Source organism: Netta rufina (assembly GCF_964035555.1).
Source record: "Netta rufina genome assembly, chromosome: 6".
NCBI classification, from domain to species: Eukaryota; Metazoa; Chordata; class Aves; order Anseriformes; family Anatidae; genus Netta; species Netta rufina.
In genome coordinates this window covers 34561928-34580579 of record NC_140129.1, presented here as the reverse complement: position 1 = coordinate 34580579, position 18652 = coordinate 34561928, and positions in this window count along the sequence as shown.

Sequence of the window (18652 nt, the reverse complement as noted above, 5' to 3'; positions counted from 1 at the left end):
AGATGAAGGAGAGCCTCGCAGCACAGGGATCAGGGCTTGAAGGAGCAAAAATGACTTTGGGTTGATCTCCAGGTTGCCAAAATGTGGCCCCCAAGCCATGCAGCGGCATGTTCCTACAGCCCTGAGGTCTGATAGGTAAAACCAATGGTACTACCTCTGCCGGTTAGATAAGATTTTGCAAATAACCTCTGCTGGAAATACCAAGGGATGAGAAGGAGAGAAGGATGTAGATAAAAACAGTAAGGAAGAGGTGGGGATTGCTACAAACATCATAGCCTGCAGCTTTCTTTTAAAAATATATAAATAAAATGTAGTTATGATAATCAGAACAGAGTAATACACTGTTACCTACTAATCTTTTGAATTTTAAGTGTAGCTGTCGGCTCCGCGCAAGCAGGGCTTGTTACCTTTTAATGTCCCTTGGAGACCTGCTGCCGTCTTGACTACTTTCTATCATGTTATATCACAAATAGAGTTTTCCAATTAGCTGGGATACTTGATAGATTTTTTTTTCCTTTTTTTTTTTTTTTAAAAAAAAAAAAGAAGACAATTTTACAAGCAAAATAATGAATTCCTGATGGCAAAGAAACACTTTAAAAGCTTTGAAAGCAAGGTGGCATTTTACCATTTTTATCATTTTCATTAACTTCATTATCTGAAATAAAACAGTCATAGATAGATAGAAAACTTATTGAATTTAATATATAGAGCCATGCTACTTAAAAACTGATTATTTTCCAGTACAAACAACCATATTATTTTAAAAGTAGAATATTATATTGAAGGTAAACACTATTATCACTGTTTACAGGGTAGAATAAAACTCAGTATTCATCTTGTATGACATGCATGTCACATTACAGAGTAATTGTTCTCTTTTGTTATGTTCACATTGAAATACTTCCTCTTATTTCTAAATTGTTTTAAGTTGTACAATTTATTTTACAGATTTATCTTAATAAATGCAAAACTCATCTCTAACAAACATTTTCTTTCATCTTTAAAAGCAAGTAGTTAATGTTAAGAAGAGTTGAGTAAATATTTGATATTGTGGGTGGTGGCCAACCAAAAAATGTTTTTGTTTATTTTTGGATGTCATAATCTCAGAATTTTATTTTGAAATGAAAGACATTTATGGCATTTTAAGTTCTCCTTAAGGTGGCATTTACAAAGAGAGGGAGACAATACATCTTTTCCAACTGGTTACAGAGGTTAGCACACTTGTCTTCTACCTGAGCTGAAGGAAGAACTTACTAACAAACCTTGACTCTATTTTAGCTTAGTGTGGTTTTATGTTTAATACTGCCTATTAGCAGAAAAAGAAGATATCACTGAGGTGTAAAATTCACTGCCCCTACAGAAATTCTTCACCTGTAAGTTGAAGGCATTAATGCTAAAATAAAACAGCATAAGGCAGGGATGGTCTGAAATACTACAAAGCCTGCGTAATAAACCTTACTGTTATCACAAAGTATTATAGAGTTTTCACCTCTAAGACAGCAAAAGGCAGAAGAAAAAAAGCTATAGGTTTATTTCTCTAAAATATCCCATCTTTGCGAACATTGGTTTAGCTCCACCGGTTTGTAGCAAATTGAAGTCTGCAATTTCACAAAGCTCCAATAAAACGCATAATGTTCAGTTTCTCCCTTTCTGAAGCTCTCTGTCCATTATCGTCTAGGACTTAAACATATATCACCAAACTCCACAGCTACGTCTTCATCATACAGAACAGATACACACTAAACACAGGTTCAGGCCTATGCTGAAGAATTCAGGCAAAAATGCGTTAAAAGCCTTATGAAATCTGCTACTACCTCCATAACTAACACACTTCGCAGCTGTAAGGCATATTTATCCCTGCCTCCTTCTGATTTTAATATGTTGTGACCTTAAATATAGAAATAGACAAATGCAAATAAACTTAACTTTACTAAGGTTCATTTAGTAGATTATGAAATCAGTCTTTTATACAGATAAGCTGACTATAAAAATATACTATAACTACTGTTTTGCCTTTTTTTTTTTTTTAAATGTAGGTTATGGCACATTATACAACTGTTCTGGGGAAAGCAGTAACAATTATGAACAAGCCCCTCAAGATTATAAATGGATTTTCCACAAGCTATCATATCATTCTGGCTATTATATTAATTTTGTCCTTAGAGCCTTCACTAACTTTACCAATAACATCATTTCAGTATTCATATTCAACAAGCTAAGTAATATTACGTGTAGCTAAGAATTTATTTACTGTTGAGAGATCAAGCTCAGCTGAAGGAAGCTACCTCTTGGGAAATACCCTTTTAAGCGTAATGAATTCTTCTTGGCCTTATCTATAAAGAGATTTTTCTGCAATAGTAATCTCCTGACACCTTGCTTTCACCAAGGAACAGAAAGTGGTCAGTCAATTGGCATAGGTTGTTCTCTTTTTTTTGTTGTTTTGAAGATGAGCACCCATTCTGATTTCTATTTCCCAATGTAAATGGCTACGTCTCATTTCATAAACCGTAGAATCACTGAGGTTGGGAAAGACCCTCAAAATCTTCTAGTCCAACCATTTGTACCATAGAAGGGAACAGAACACATTATAGGAACAACTCAATATTGCGTGGTATCTTGGAAAACGCTGGCAGCCCCCCATTCTTACAGATCTCATTCAGACAGGCTGCGTTAGGTCTGTGCAGACTGAGTTTAGGAATGAAGGAAAGAAAACATGAATATTTTAATCTTAAGTCTGCCACAAATTTGCAAAGGCATTTGCAAATTCAGCACAGGCATTAAAACGTTCTACAGTTCAATAACATCCATTATTAAGACGTATAAAGAGCTTTCCTTGCTTTGAAAATCTTTCCTTTAAAAGGATAACCTTGTGAAAAGGATTAATGGAGAAGGAATCCCTTTTGGTCCACCACTCCTCTAGGCAGGTCTCACAGTTACCCACTGCAAGAGTACCTCCAGAAGCATCAGGCACACAAAAGGATTAGCAGCAAACTGTCAGTATGAGCACATCTGCCTCCCTCTACTTCCCTACTTTCTTATGCATTCATCACCACAACAGTATTTAAATCATCCATGTTTCAGTGAGGCATTGTGCCTCATGAATTGAATTACTATGAATCCCTTTGCTTTTAGACCCCAAACACAGCAGCATCCTGGATTTGATCTGATCCTGAGTTTTGCTGTGAGAGAAAATCATCCTTGGCACATCATAATTCAGCTTGGCAGCAGTCCTCTTCCCTTACAATTTTTGACAATCTTCCAGCAAAACAACTAACATCTGTAGCCTGGAATAAACTTTTTGAGATTGTCCAAATTACTGTCTACCAATATGTGAGCTGCCACGAGGTAACTGGTGAAAGCTCTAGCCTGAATGTGATGTGCGCAGGAAGCACCCAGTCCTTCCTTACTGCTGCAGCCCATCTCCCCATCATTTTAAATGAGAGGGATGAAGGAGGTAGACACACAACATCAGAGGGGAAGGGAATGGAAGGGGAAGGGACCAATCAAGGAGATGCGTGAGGACCAGTTCATTTTTGAGATGTCGGGATGGGAAGGAAGGAGGGAAGGAAGGAGGGAAGGAAAAAACACAGAAAAGCAATAATTGCAAAGGTCACCCAACAGGCACAAAATAATTTCTGCGTAATTGCAGCTTCTCTCCTCTGATGGGCTGGTGTGAGCTTCTTCAAAAGCTCACCTCAAATTGGTACACATCAAATTAGCACACCATTACTCATGCTTTTTTTTAGGGAAATTAGCTTAGTAACTAAAATTTAGGTCTGACTGAGGCTAAATTTGCACTCAGTTTTGACTCATTTCAAGCAATTTGTGCCCATCGTGGATGAGCGATCCCAGTGCCTCAGTTCCTGGAAGAAAGGCTACAATTTGGGTCTTGCTGCAGTTTTCACTGGGCTGATGTGAATTCTGGCGAGAAATTTTTGCAGTACATGCCAAACCTCGGAGGAGACTAAGCTTCAAGGGAGGAAGAAGAAAGCTTAATTAAAAGCAAACTAAAATCACCACACTGAATCCTCAGAGACATTTTCACCTAGTTCTCTGTTTTTAAATACTAATGCAGCAGGACTCACTGCAAACAAACTATCAAACTTTTGCAAAACTTATTTTGTACGACTGCATGAAAGTTTCACAGCCAATTATAGACAAAACACATCACAGAAGAAAGAGAATATCAGGCAGGAATCATGCTGCTTACACAGATCAAGTTCAAAAAAAACAACAAATTCAATATGGCCAAATTGCCAGGGATGATTTTGTGACTGAAGAATTTAATTGGACTTTATACAGGTCCAGAGAAACAGGGAGGACAGTAAAAGTAGGCAATTTTCTTCCTACACTTTTTACAGATTCTGTAAAAACATTGGATTAAATAGGTTGTCACCTTCTAAAAATGACCAGTCCCTATTGTGCAAGCATTCTCCAGATGCTATTTCAGACTTTTATATATAATGGTATAAGAAATCCCACCAGAAAGTAACAACCAAAAGACTAAAACAAACATCGAAGAGGTCTTTTTCTTCTCTGTCTAGATATGTAGTCATTGTCAAGCCACATATTCCACTTTGCAGTGGAGTCTTATAAACTCATACTTCTGGGAAGGGGAGTTTTGAGGGAGCAGAGTTGTCAATGTCTAGCCCCAGGGAGCTGCAAGTTCTTTGGGTCCTGCTTGCAATTTGTATTGATTTCTCCACCTACTGATCAGTCAGAGAACCAGTTAAGTCATTATAAACATGTTTTCATACTACTGGGACAGATGCTCTTCCATTACAGTATGCATTGTAAACTGTTTAATACATTGAATTTCCCAGCTAAATTACATTGGCAATTTTATCTTCTTACTTTCCTGACCTTGATGGGTTTAAAAATCAGATACTTAACCTTGCATTAATGGTAGGGGTTTTATTGCACAAGATTACACATTTAAAGCCATTATTATAACCTCTGCTCCTAGGTATAAAAGGCTGAGAGACATTCAAATACATGCCAGGAAAATGACTAGCAAAGATGAAGAGGAAACCTTATTGGCATCATCTTTTTTCTTAACTCTGTTATTAAACTTAGCTCTTCCAGTTACTATACTGAAAGCTCTCAACCCTACCAAAATTATATGGGTGTTTCTAACAGAAATAAGAGTGACAGGTGTAATGTTAATTGTGGGATCATAATGAATGAGTCAGGCCTTCACAAAGAAAAATCTAATTATTTGCTAGTACCATATATTTGCTAATTCCATGTAAAGTTCAAGTAAAGTCAAAAAAATGTCATCCTAGCATGAGTTTGTAAGACAAGTCGAAGAAGAACCCATCTGTAAAACATCACTTTGCAGGCACTGCCTTCAACTGCCAGCGTGCTCAAAAAAAAATCCCAAACTTTGTACAATTTAACATCCAATTTGCTGAAGATGTTGGGTACAGCTTGTGAACTACTTTGTTAATGGTGCATTGAAAGCATTCCCATGCTTATGCCTGTTTTGAGTGAGATTTCACTTTGAGTGAAACCCCTGGAGATGCTCACAGTGAAAGACCATTGCCACATTGCTGCATAGGGATAGTTTGCAGGCTAGGCCCAAGGGCCAGACATATATCCAAGGAACTGAATCTATTTTTGGATAGACAGCCCCTTAAATTTTTGTTTATCTCAAGTAAGTACTTTGGTCTCAGAATTTCAATTTCCAAGTAGATCGATTCTAGCTGGAAAGACCGTGTGTCCACTAATGTTATTCTTCTGTTGCATTAATTACCACTCGTGATGCAGCATTACCCATTATGTCTGAAATTTTGTATTCAGCTGGAGCAACGCAGTAGTTACCAGACCTTATCAATACCCAATAAAAGGTGGCAGCTCTTGCTCATGCTATCACTGGGAATGCCAGATGGCCTTTTCTGGCTCATGACCCAAATAGATCTCTGGTTATGTTAGTTTATTTTAAACGTCTTTTCTTTTTCTTTTTCATTGTCAAAGTACTATGTTTTCTAGTGATGTTTCTTGAAAAAATAAAATAAAACAAAATAAAATAAAACAAAATAAAATAAAACAAAATAAAATAAAACAAAATAAAATAAAACAAAACCATGAATGTATTCTCTTTACTAGCCATTTTTATCTTAAAATTTAATCTTAAGTATTTGCGAAGGCTAGATTAGCAAGATGAAAGTTAGCTTTCTGTACTGAAAATAAAAGAAAAATAACAAAAACTTGGAAAAATAAAAACTTTAAATTTCCTTGTATCCATAGGTCCTTATATTTCACCTTAGATTTACTAGTATCCTGTGGAGACCTTTTAAATGCTGTAAAATGTCTGCCCTAGGTAAAATTGCCAGCACTTTAAAACAAAGGTTTTGTAAGTGGTGTTTTGTAATGCATGTGGGATTTGAGAAGTACATTTTTTCTTGTCTTGAAGATAAGTCTTATTAAGATGGCATACAACCTTGGAGGCAATGATGGTTTTTCTCCATACTTCAAGTTTGTAATAATGCTATTTCTTGTAAGAAAGGCAAAAAGGGTGGTGGTTTGTTTTTTAATGTTAGTTGAGGTTGATGCTATCTGACCTGGTATTGTTACTGTAAGATACAGATTTAAAATAACTCTTACTCTTTCAAGCACAGAAATCACCACAGCCAATATAAATCACCAATATTCAATCTATAGCTAGACTTAAATCTTCAATTTTTCATACAGTGTTTCCTTCACATCATCACAAGTACAGCTATTTGGAGTGTGTAGTGCAATTAATTTGAAAACAAAATATAGACAAAAGACAGTAGCCTATTACATCATATAAGCCAAATCAGGATTTTAAACATACTTTCAAGGGTATTTTCTAAATGTTTTCAGTAATGAATTTCAGGATCTTGCAGCTCTGAAGCTTGCTGGGTGTCCCCAGAGATGTCCACCCATGGAGCCACAGCTGGGCTGTGACCCCCCCACACACCCACAAACTGTCCTGCAGAACAGTTTTACAGATATTAGGCTTTGAAAGCTCAGGCACTGTAGTTCTGTTAGCTGGTGCTTCCTTTAGTTGACTTGCCAAACAGAATTACAGCATTTTAAATATGCAGATTGTTCTGAAATGTTCTATTGTATGATGCTTGGTATTAAAGTAAATCTTGCTGAATGCAATCAAAGGCAGGTGAATCACTTGAAAAAGCATAACAAGCATGCACACTTCAATTATTCAAGTGTTTCACCTGTAAAGTATTGTCTCAAGCAAACTAGATTTAACAGAACATTGCCTTTATAGTAGCATCAATTTGTCAACTAAATTAGAACAATAAATATCAAAAAAACTCTTGCAATAGACTTGCATTTTAAATCAGGTTTAAACAATATAGAAAACAATTACCAGCGTAAAAACTCTCATAAATGGCTTGTGATCACAAGGCTGGATGGGATGATAAAGCTCTCCCATGCTCAGGCAGGGCCCTGGATCCCCTCTAGGGTCATCCTGGTTACCACACATCTTCTATAGAGTCCCCAAACCTCTGTTTGGCTAAATTGGAGTGTGGTCACAATAGTCTAGTCTTTGACCACAAGCTTCGGGTCAATTTCACTCAGAAATCCTCCTTATGTATGCTGATTGTTTCCTCCTCGCCCACCCACCTTACCTCTCTGAACAAACACCTTCTAGTACAGGCCCAGATGTCACCAGCTACTTGGACTGTTGCATAAAAATTATAGAAAAACACCTAGTGCAACGACCTGCTAGAAACACAGCCAGCTTCCCAGGGTGTCTAAGACCAAGTCCAGTTGAATTTTGGAAACCACAGGCTTTCTGGGTTCCTCACCATGCCAATATTTTCTTTATATCCAATTCGAAATTCCATTGTTTCATGATTTTCACTTCTTCTTCTTCCTTTTTGCTTCTCTGGGAAAAGTTGGGGAAAATTGCTACTAGGTTCATTCTGCCCCATCCCACATTTCTCTTGCCAGGCTGGGCAAAGTCATCCTCCCCAGCCTCTCCTCAGATCTGAGGTGTTCTTGACACCAATCATCCTAGCAACCCTCCAGAGAAAACTCTGCTTTTTGTGTCTATCTCCCCAAACCACACATAGTATTGTAGATGGACCCTCTCCAGGTGCTTCAGCTTGGCTGTGAGGACTTGGTGGGGCCTGTCCTGAGAGCTGTGCTAATACTGAGCTAAATGGCACTCACAGCTGCTACGTGGTCCACAGAGGGAGTCCTTTTGTCAGGGAAGGAATCCATCAAGTAGGATTTGTCCTTTGCAAACCAGTGTTGGCTGCTCCAGCAACCTTCTCTCATCCTTCATGTGTCTGGAAGTAGCATCACGTCCATGAAAACTTGCTCCATCATTTCCTCATGCACTGCAGTGAGGCTGACAGGCCCCTGGACCTCCCTCTTGCCTTTTTGAAAAATTTCATATGCACAAAGTGTCATTAAAATCTGACATTTTGCCTACAGTTTGTACTTTTTACTTCCTATTTTATCTTATTATCCTGAAATTTTCTTTTCATTTGTCTTTCCAGTATTGCCTATTGCATTACAGCTTAAGAGAAAGTTTAATAAGCAAAAAAACAACAACTTTGCTGTATATTATTTCATTAGTTCCAGAACCAACCTCACTAATTCCTCTGCCCTTTTTATTTACATTCTGTATTTGCAGGCAACTACTGTGTCCTTTGCTTTAATAGTTGCTAAGCCATTCTATGCATATTTAACTCTTAATCATTTCTCATTAGTTTACCCTTCCAATTCCTGGCTCCATTTCTGAATATTAATTAGTTTGTTAAGAGCTTTGTGAATATATGGGCCTCAGTCCTGCCTTTACAGATACCTTCAGGTAAATTCCAATTCAAGGGACCAGACAGCCCCTAGTCGCACTGCAACATCTCCGGATGGGAAGGAGAATACGATTTTCCTTTCTCATCTCTGCTCAGAGCATTTCAATCACTCCTCTGAGCCCCAGCTGCTATTGACTCCCCAAAGATTTTCAGTTGTGGCTACTGGCTTTTATTACTGAAGAAATAAAGTAACTCATTCTCTCAATAAACAGGAGATGCAAAGAAGCAATTTGCAGAAAGAATGAAGAAATATTCTATTTCGGTATTAGAACAGACAGGTTGTTATACAACTGCTTGGTTAATAGCATAAATATTGATCAAGAGCACGGAGTAATATTACAATGAATGTTCTTTCTTATACAGAGGTACAGCTAGGCAAAGAAATTTTACACCCACCTTTTAAAGAAAAAAATATAAATTCGGTGATACCTAGCATGGAAATTGGAAACAGAAGAAAAAAGGCAAGAAAAAGCAGAAACAAGTGAGTTTCTTACCTTTTAAATAAAACCTCTTGATTCTGTTCTCATTTGAAATGATTTCTTTAATATTTATTTTCCTGCGCTTTTCACTAATAGACTGGAAACACAATCTTTTTTTTTACCCAACCAAATATTTTTCCAGTTTTTGATCTGGCAAAATATCTGGTTTCATTCTCAAATTTAAAAAGTCAAACTATCATTTTTTATTCAATTTCATTTTCTCACCAAGTACATCAGTAAACAATACTTGCTAGATGAAAGAAGGGTTATTACGATGCTCAGTTATCTATTACCATATAAATATTGTAAGCTTTAAAAACTATGCAGTATCTTAATCATTAGAGAAAAATGTTTGCCAGACAAATAAAAACCTAAGGAGGAATGTTTTCAGCTTGAAAAAGTTTACATCCATTATTACCATAGGTCACCTTCAACTTCTGTGTTACAGAAAGCACTTATTTTTATGCAGAGTCCTGTCTGACAGAGGGGTTTGTATTTTCCTTTAGGATAAAAAACAAATGGTACTGAAACTCCTGCAAGTCCCTAAGCTCATTCATTATGTCAAGAGAACTAGAATATTAGTGCAGGAAGCAAAGCGTTAGAAGAAGAAAATGGAGGTGGTTACGGTAGAAAAATATCAGGAGTGTGTTCCTTGTCCTCCCCATGCTCCACATGGTCCTTGAGCACAATTCCAGGTCTGCTGCTCTCTCATGGATTAATTCTTCATTAATAAAATAATAATCATAACAAAGTAAATATCAGAAACACTGATCTCCAGTTGAAAATAAATTAAACAGCATGCTCACATCTTTCACACTGCTGTTACACATTTAAAACAGTGGTGTTAGCCTGAGGTCTGTTTAAAATAATTTGCATAGTTCTGTACAAATGGCTTTAAAAAAAAGAGACAGGGAGAAACCAGCGATGACTCACAGCAGTCATTTTTCATATCCAGCTGTACATCTTCATTGTTGTGCTTTAAAAAAGCATTTTCTGTTTTCATTAAGAAAGATGTGGGCTCAAATCTTTGAGGATGCGTCAGACTTGATAAGATATGAGCACTTCAGAGGAGATTTATATCTGACCAGTGGTCCTTTGGATCTTTCATCTCTTCAGAGAAGAAGATGAGGGCTTCCCAAAAAGCTGAATAAATTTTAAAATTGTCAAATACGTGTTCTCTTTAGTTACTGTTTTAATAAGCTTTAGAGTGTAAATATTTTTTTATCTTGTGATGGGTACAAATACACACAGGTGTTTTTGTAACCTTTCTGATTAAGAAAAACACAAGCAAAAATAACTGATGCAACTCTGAAGAAACTCCACTGAAATCAGCTAAACTTTTCCAAAGGTACTGCTGTATTGACATTGTACAGGAGAGAGGAATTTAGCTCACCCTGTTCAGTTGCTGAGGAACTCACAATCAGCTGATAACATGAAGGAGAATCATGGTTTGCAACACTTTGTGCATGCTCCAAGACCTGCAGGAAGCTGCTGCCAGTTGGTAACAAAAATTCCCCTGGTTCTGCTGGATTTTTTGCATTCTCAAGGAATGGATTATCTAATTAAATTAAATGGCTCGGTAACATTTTTGCCGAGGTAATTGTTAGTGTTGGATGAGGTGCTTCAGAAGAAAATAAGAGTCAAACTCTACTGAAAATTCAAATCAGACAATTCTGACATCCTGAGGAAATAACTGTTTTGCATATTTATATAAGTTCCTGCATTAATCTAAGACAGAAAGGAAAGGACCAATAAATAGAAAATAAGTCTATCCAATGATTTCAAAGAGCTCTCAGTCTCATTACCACCTTTAATGCAAACAACTTATCACCCCTAATTTACATGTGGCTGCACTGATCCGGGATGTGGAGGAGCTCCCACATCAGGAGGGACTGAACGGACAAGAGCTCATGGACTGGGAAAGACGGCAACTATAAAAATACGAAGAGGACAGAAAAGAATAATTATATATTACTTTTCACAATACAGTGACTGGGAGAGACTTAAAAAAAAATAAACAGGGAAATAGTTTTAAAAGTAAGAGGAAACAGTATCGTTTTAGGTACATAAGTCACTCGCAGCCCTTTAAAAGATAAGCAGGAAAATAAGTCTCTGTCTATACCTGCACCTAGGAAAATAGCAGAGGAACTGTGATGAAGATCAGAAGCAGGGAGAAGTGTTGGGAAGAAGAGGCCATAGTTGTCTTGATGCACATACATACTTTTATTATAGATGAATAAGATGTTTTCCTTTAAATGGAGGTAACCTACAGACAGTACACTGAAACATATGGTATTTTTTTATATAATGCATTTTAATTGTGGAACTCATTGCCAAAGAATTTATTGGAAACCAAAAGGATAAATGGATCTTGAGAGGCTGCCAGGCACAGTCCAAATGTAACCAGTCCTCCGTAACATCCTATATTACTTTCCTTAGCTGAATAAACATGCCAAGAGTATGTTTACTTCACACTCCTCCCGTTTTCTTTATTTAGCATCTGTTACTGGAAATTGCTGGACACAAAGTACTAGACCTGAAGTGGTCCACTACAGTCCAGCAGTTGTTATATTGTTATCAGGAGAGGACAAGTGATACCCTGTCCCCAAAGTCGACAGGTATTCTGCCTTTCCCATAACTGCATCCAGCACATCATCCCAAATGTTTGCCCCATATATTGCAGTAACAGCCAGGCAAGAGCCACAAATGTCTCTGTCTTTTGTAAAAGACAGCTTTACTTTGACCTTCTGAAATCTGTATTTCAACATTTCTCACCTCCTAAGAAAGCAATAAAAAAAAATGTATCCTGGCATATTTCTGCCCAGTTCCAAGATTCAAATCTTTCAGATAATTTGCATAGCAAACCAAATTTTGTTATTATACAAAATGGACCATGCTATTCTTTGTGAAAACATTGTTTTCCATACTAAATAATACTCAAAACACACAGCCAACTACCTATTTAGGTGGTCTAAACCATGGCACTGTAAGAAAAACAGCCACAAACCAATGAAGTCCACCTCAGGCTGTGCAGGAGCTGCAGAGCAGCCACAGCTGCCCTGGGTAACAAGGCATCATCACTCATACAGGAGTGACAAACTTGCCAAAACAATTATCAGGGTGTAATCTCCATTAACTCCTCCTGCCAAAATTACTGATTACTCCTTGCAACCGCATTTTTTCAAAAATAAGCTTTTAATATAATTAGTTATTGTAACATCCCCACTTGCTGAGGGATGTAATGGAGGTAATATACAGGTAATAAAATGCTTGCTCTGCAAACAAGAAGACCCTGCATCCGGCAATGAATGAACTTTCCACACTGGATTTAATTATTTCTACTTTAAAATATTATCCCTCCTTGCAGAATAAAACTTCTATTTGTGTAAATCACCGTGTGAGGGAACATGCATCATAACCATTCAACTTCCAGTAGAATAATTGAATGTGGGGGTTTTCATCATGCTCATGTGAGAGATCCAGAAGATATTTCTTAGCAGCAGTGGAGTAACTCCAGGGAGTGTAGTTATCATGATTATCATCAGGCAATTACTGTCTAGCTACTGAAGTATAAGAGACCTTGAGTTGCATTACTTGCATCGTAACACCAACATTAAGAGTTCAATTATCACATAATACCTGCTTGTTTCTCCTGTTTTACTATTTAACATTCTAGTATGCATAAAGGGAGAAAAACAACAATAAACATGCATAAAGGGCAAAGAGCAATCATAAGAAAGTGCATAAAAGAATGCATAATTATAAGGATTTCTTAATTTAAAAGAAGAAAAAAATACTAATAAATCTTTATAGAAGAATATCCAAAGCTCGTTTTGGAGAGGTTCTGCACCATTGTCCCTGGCTTCACACTTAATAAACACTTAAAACACAAAAAGCTACTTGTAATCACACAACTAATCCCACCGTGATGCTGTAAGGCCTTGATCCAGCCAAGTGTTGTTCATTCAGACTCCTCCAGCAAAGCACTTAACTCATGCTTAGTTTTAAGCACTTGAGAATCCCTCTTTGACCTCGGTGAGATTTAAGCATGATTAAAATGAAGCGCATCTTTAACCTGCTGTGGGATTTGGGGTTCGAGGAATAAGGAGTTTCATTTTATACTTTCTCTGTGAAGAAGGGAAAAAAAAATATCCTGTAAAATATCCTGGTAATAAAATAAAGGTATTCTAAAATATTCTGAGGATCTTAAAGTCCTCTAAGAAGCATGCCACTCTATGCATATATTACCATGTGCTGCCAATTACATGTAATTTGCTACTATACAAAATGCATTGCCCACACCTGTTGCCACATGCCTATGAACGTTTGCTTATCAGTCTTTTTACATGTACTTATGTGCTACCCTATTGTGAATAACATGAATATTGGCCTGATTTGAAGCTCCAGGACTTACAGGGTTGACTTGTCTGTATCGTTTTTTGAATGCTGAGCCCATAGGTTTTTCCCAGGCATATCTCCAGTTGTTTTTATGACATCCCATTCAGTTTCAATGGAAGGCTTACTTAGAAAAAAAGGATTTTTGTGGTTGGCATTGAACTAGATGGAGACAGCTCAGAGGAAACACAGTCTTTTACAAACATGACAGTATGAGCAATTTATTACATTTAAGGAAGCTTAATCTTTAAGAAATACTGGGAGTGTTCGGTTTTCTTGGTCATTTTCTATCACCGATGCAAAGAAATAATCAAAAATAGCAATGAAGGTATATGTTCCTGGGCAAAGGAAATCTTTTATTAAATTATCTTGCTATTCTATAGGTCAAACAGTGCTTCAGGTGTAGATATAACTGTATATTAATAACAATTGCTATTTATAACCCTCATAATTGAGATTTTAGTCGAGAATGTAATTGAAAACATTAAAAGTTCAAAGTCTAAAAGATTGTAATCTCCAGGAAATTATTTTTGCATCTCACCACTATAAGGGCAAGAAGAACTGGTGTTGATAAAGGGAAGAAAACCATCAGTGAGTAAATCTGGAAGAAAGAGAGTTAGGAACATATGCAGCCAGACACTGAAAGCCCTGCTCTTCCTCTTCCCCTGGTCACTGGGGCAGCCACATGGAATTTCACATTGCTCTTTCCTATTGCTAATCAAACTGGCACATCAGGTTCAAAGGATTCACGGAGGCTTTTTCAAGGCCAGATAATTTGCTGTGGACAGCACTTCATTCCCAGCAGAAGTATAATGCTGTTCCCTGGGCTGATAGCTAGCAGCAGGTTAGGGATGTGTTTACATGGCTTTTAAAACTAAAAGGCAGCCTTGCCACATTCAGTGACCTCCAAAGTGAGCAGAATTGCAAATGGCAAGGACTGAATTTAATTCAGTACCCAGGATGCCACTAATGTTTTACATGCATGATCAATGAGCAGAACTGTGATGTGAAAGACGCTGAATATTCATGGCAATGAAATCCTCTAACCCTAATTTCAAAGATAAAATACCATTTTCACTTTGACAAGACAGCTTTTGGGTGTTTTCCAAGAACTGTGATGTGCAAGAAGCTCATTAGAAACTTTAAACCAAAAGAAAAACCATTGTCCTTCATCAGGCCTGGAATTATTTAAGGGACAGTTGGCCCTGTTCATATGACTTACTGACAATGGCACTCACAACACAAGGAGCTACCTGTGCCAAATCATCCTGAACTTTGCTATGTTCACATCTTCTCCCACCCCTACAGTTTTTTGCTGCCATTTGAGGTTCCCAGCCGGGTTTGGACTCACTGGCGGTGTCTGATGAAGCCCTGTGGAAAGAGAGCTTGCAGCTCGAATGCTGTGGAGACACGGGAGCATCAGGCACGGACATGTCTTTAGCAGCTCTGCAGGAACACTGTCTTGAGGTTTAAATATAGATTGCACACCCTCTCCAGAAGGGATCATTACAATCAGGCAATTAGATGGACCCTGTGTGATACCATCTGTCTGAGTTATGGCAGGGAAGATGAATTTTAATCCTTCCCCGACCTATCCTTCACCAGCAGCTTATCTCATGCTCACTTCGGGTTGCTGGCCCTTAAGACAAGAGGAGAAGGTGATAAAAAGGGGTGTCATAACCTGTGAAATTTGTATCGTTCTCTGTCTTTCAACCAGCGAGAGGTATCGGTAGCCTGTACTCAGGTGCAATGTAAGTATTGACCAATTAAATCCACTTGCAGTATATCCATCCACTGCAATAAATTCAAGCCATATTTCACCTCAGAACAAACTTCCAACCTTCTGCAGAGAAGGCCAGAAACCTGCTGGACTCAAGAGCAGCAATGTCCAGACAGAAGAACCTTTCCTGATGAACCTTTCCTGTCCTGAATTCTCTCAAGACAGTCATTGATTCATTTGCACAGAGCAGGTCAGATCAGGATGTTGCATGCTGTAGTTACAACCCTGCTGGTCACCCTGGCTTTCCACAGATCACACCAGTGCCAGCTCCTCCTGAGCTTTTGCTCCCACAGGCAAAGGACATTTGGAAGAAGAGAGAGGCAACGTCTATCAGACTATGGGGCAGGCACCTCCAGGATGCTACCAGGTTGTGCAAGCCTTTTTTTTTTTTTTTTCCACCATCAAAAATAACTTCTAGTGTACATCAAAAAGAACTACAATACAACAGCAAATAAAAATTAAAATGAATCTTAACTGTTCTGAACAAAAATGTTGAACTACTAGTATCTTTAGGAATATACACATTAGTATCTTTACATATATACACATAAAAATACAATAATTTTTACATATATCCATATGACCTTGGAGATAATCCACAGGTGTGAAACAGATTGGACACCAGACAGCTCGACCTTTCCACTTCTCTTCATAAAATTAGTTGGGGTAGAAAGGTTTTAGAGGTTACCTCTGTTTGATGTTGTGGCCAGACAGTGACACTGGGCATCCACACAGAATGGCACATTTTCTGAGAAACATCACATTTCACTGGTGACATAAATTCACAACCAAACTGCACACAACCTCTTGACAGATTAATTCATAGATTAAAAGGGAAAATGAAAATAGACAACATGTACAACATAGTCCATGCATTTATTTAAACTGCCAAAATGCCGATTATTTACATTATTTTACACTGATTTCTGCTAAATTGCTTTTGTGTCTGTTAGAAGCTCATTTCTTAATGCTATATAGATATTCCAAATTTTTTAGAAGTTTACAGAATATTACAAAAATAATATTGAATCATTTCCTTCACTCATTTTTACCTTGAGTCAAAATAATTTAAGAAATCTCACTTAGTTTAATTTTCCATCTACTTTTATAAGGCTTTTTACTGCACTAAATTTAAAGTACTGTTGTTTTTCTAGGGGATACTAATTGCAGTCTTTTTTTTTTTTCTTTCCAAACAATTTCACTTTTCCTTCCAATGTTCATCTTTAAATTCCATCTTTATTACTACAATTGCACTGAATTCTAACAAATGCATTGACAGCTGTAGGCATGTAGCTTTCTAATACTACCTTGCAGGCAAAATGACCTTTTTCTCTTCAGATAAAAACTCTTTCCTATTGACATTATCCTTTTCTACATCACAATATCCTATAACATAGAAGAAGATGCGACACATGCTGTTTTTCTCAGAGATCTGTTTCCACGACTACATATTAATAAAAGCTTTCTTGGATGGCATTCTCCTCCTGAGTAATTTCACACCCTGCCAATGCAGAGAGGGTTAAACTCTTAACAGAAAAGATGAAAGAAGGTATCTGGGAGCACTGATGAAGAGGAAAGGAGATCTGAGAAATTACAAAGCAAGAACAGAGGTTCTGGTGAGTCACATTTTGGAGAAGTGAATGATGTTTCATTTTTGCTGCATCGCCCACTTGAGCAGAATCATAGGTTGTTTTGGTTTGTTTTGATTGTTTTTTCCATTTTCACTCCATGCTTTCTCTGGCTCCACATATTCCCTTTGGTTTCAATGAGATTAATTGAACTCCAGGCAGAGAATAAATTAAATAAATGTATGTTTATTGGAATTCATGGCATTTTAGCACATGGCAGTAAAATAATTATCTCCTGAACTCAAGATATCATTACGATAAAACTGGAAGTGGAATTTACTTGTTTGTTCCAAAAACTGTCTTCTACAAACAGAAACAAAAGTTTAGACCACAAAAATCAGTGGTAACTTAATCTAAACCACAGCTAGAGAATTAGGTGAGTGTCCTTGGTAAGAATAAGTCAAATCAGGCCTAGAGCCATTCAGACTTCAGTGAACAGGGACAAAAGTCAGGCTGACATCTACTAGAATAACAGAAGTGACTGCAAACTTACATCATGCTGTGATAAAAAGTTTCATGAGTTTTCACCTGTTAAGTAAAACTAGACATTTCAGAGAAGCAGCATCCCCAAAAGCACTCCCCCAAACTGCTACAACATCGTAGGAGGGAATCAGGCCTTTCTGGGACAAGCTGCAAGGACTATGCTTGCAAATACACAACGATGCCCTGAAAAGCTCAAATCCTGAATGAGATCCAATTTATTGCTCAATACTCATCTGCTTTTAATCACAAGTTACAGAGCATGTGACAAGATCCCTATCTTGCTCATTTTAATGACTATGGCACATGGCTGGCAACGGAGTTTGTAAACCCTGAACTCATGCAGGCTGCCAATCCATGATGATTTAAGTACTTAGGCTTATTTGCTGTTGTTGTTCATAATACTAAAATTCAGTTGCTCAGATGTTTGCAGGGAAAAGCCTCTAAGAAGAAGTATTGTCAAAGTGAATTTATTTGCAAATTCAAAATGACATTCATGGCAAAAAGGATCAGTTGCATTCACCCAGCTATTTCTGTAATGATTTTTACTGCTTCCTGAATTCCTAATTAGGAAGACATATCTGATAGTTAAATACTGCAGAACATTATACATGAATTATTGCCTCCTAGTATTTTATCAAAAATGTAATTGTAAGTACATTATGTGGGGGAAAAGCAAGTTTTTCAGCTATTTATGCCTGCAGATATGTTTACTTTATGTCTCTGATGAATTTGTAAATGCAGGTGTTGTTTGATAATCATGACCATTTTACATGATTCATACTGACTCGCCGACTGGGAGACATGCAAATTTTCACTTTGTTCTTACTTTATTTCTGCATCTCTCTAACAAGTGTGCTCCGTGTTCGTTCTCTCTCTTTGTCACATTGGGAGGCCAGGAGGCAGCGACACACAGGAACTGTCCTTTCCCTCTCCACATGCCAAGATCCTCAAGCCAGTGAGTAATGGGAACAGGGTTGTGGCTAAATTGCTTTAAGGATGACCATTCAGTAAAGAGTATTACCTAGAAGCAGGTAACCCAAGCAAGATAAAGTTCATTGCATCAATAAATGTTTT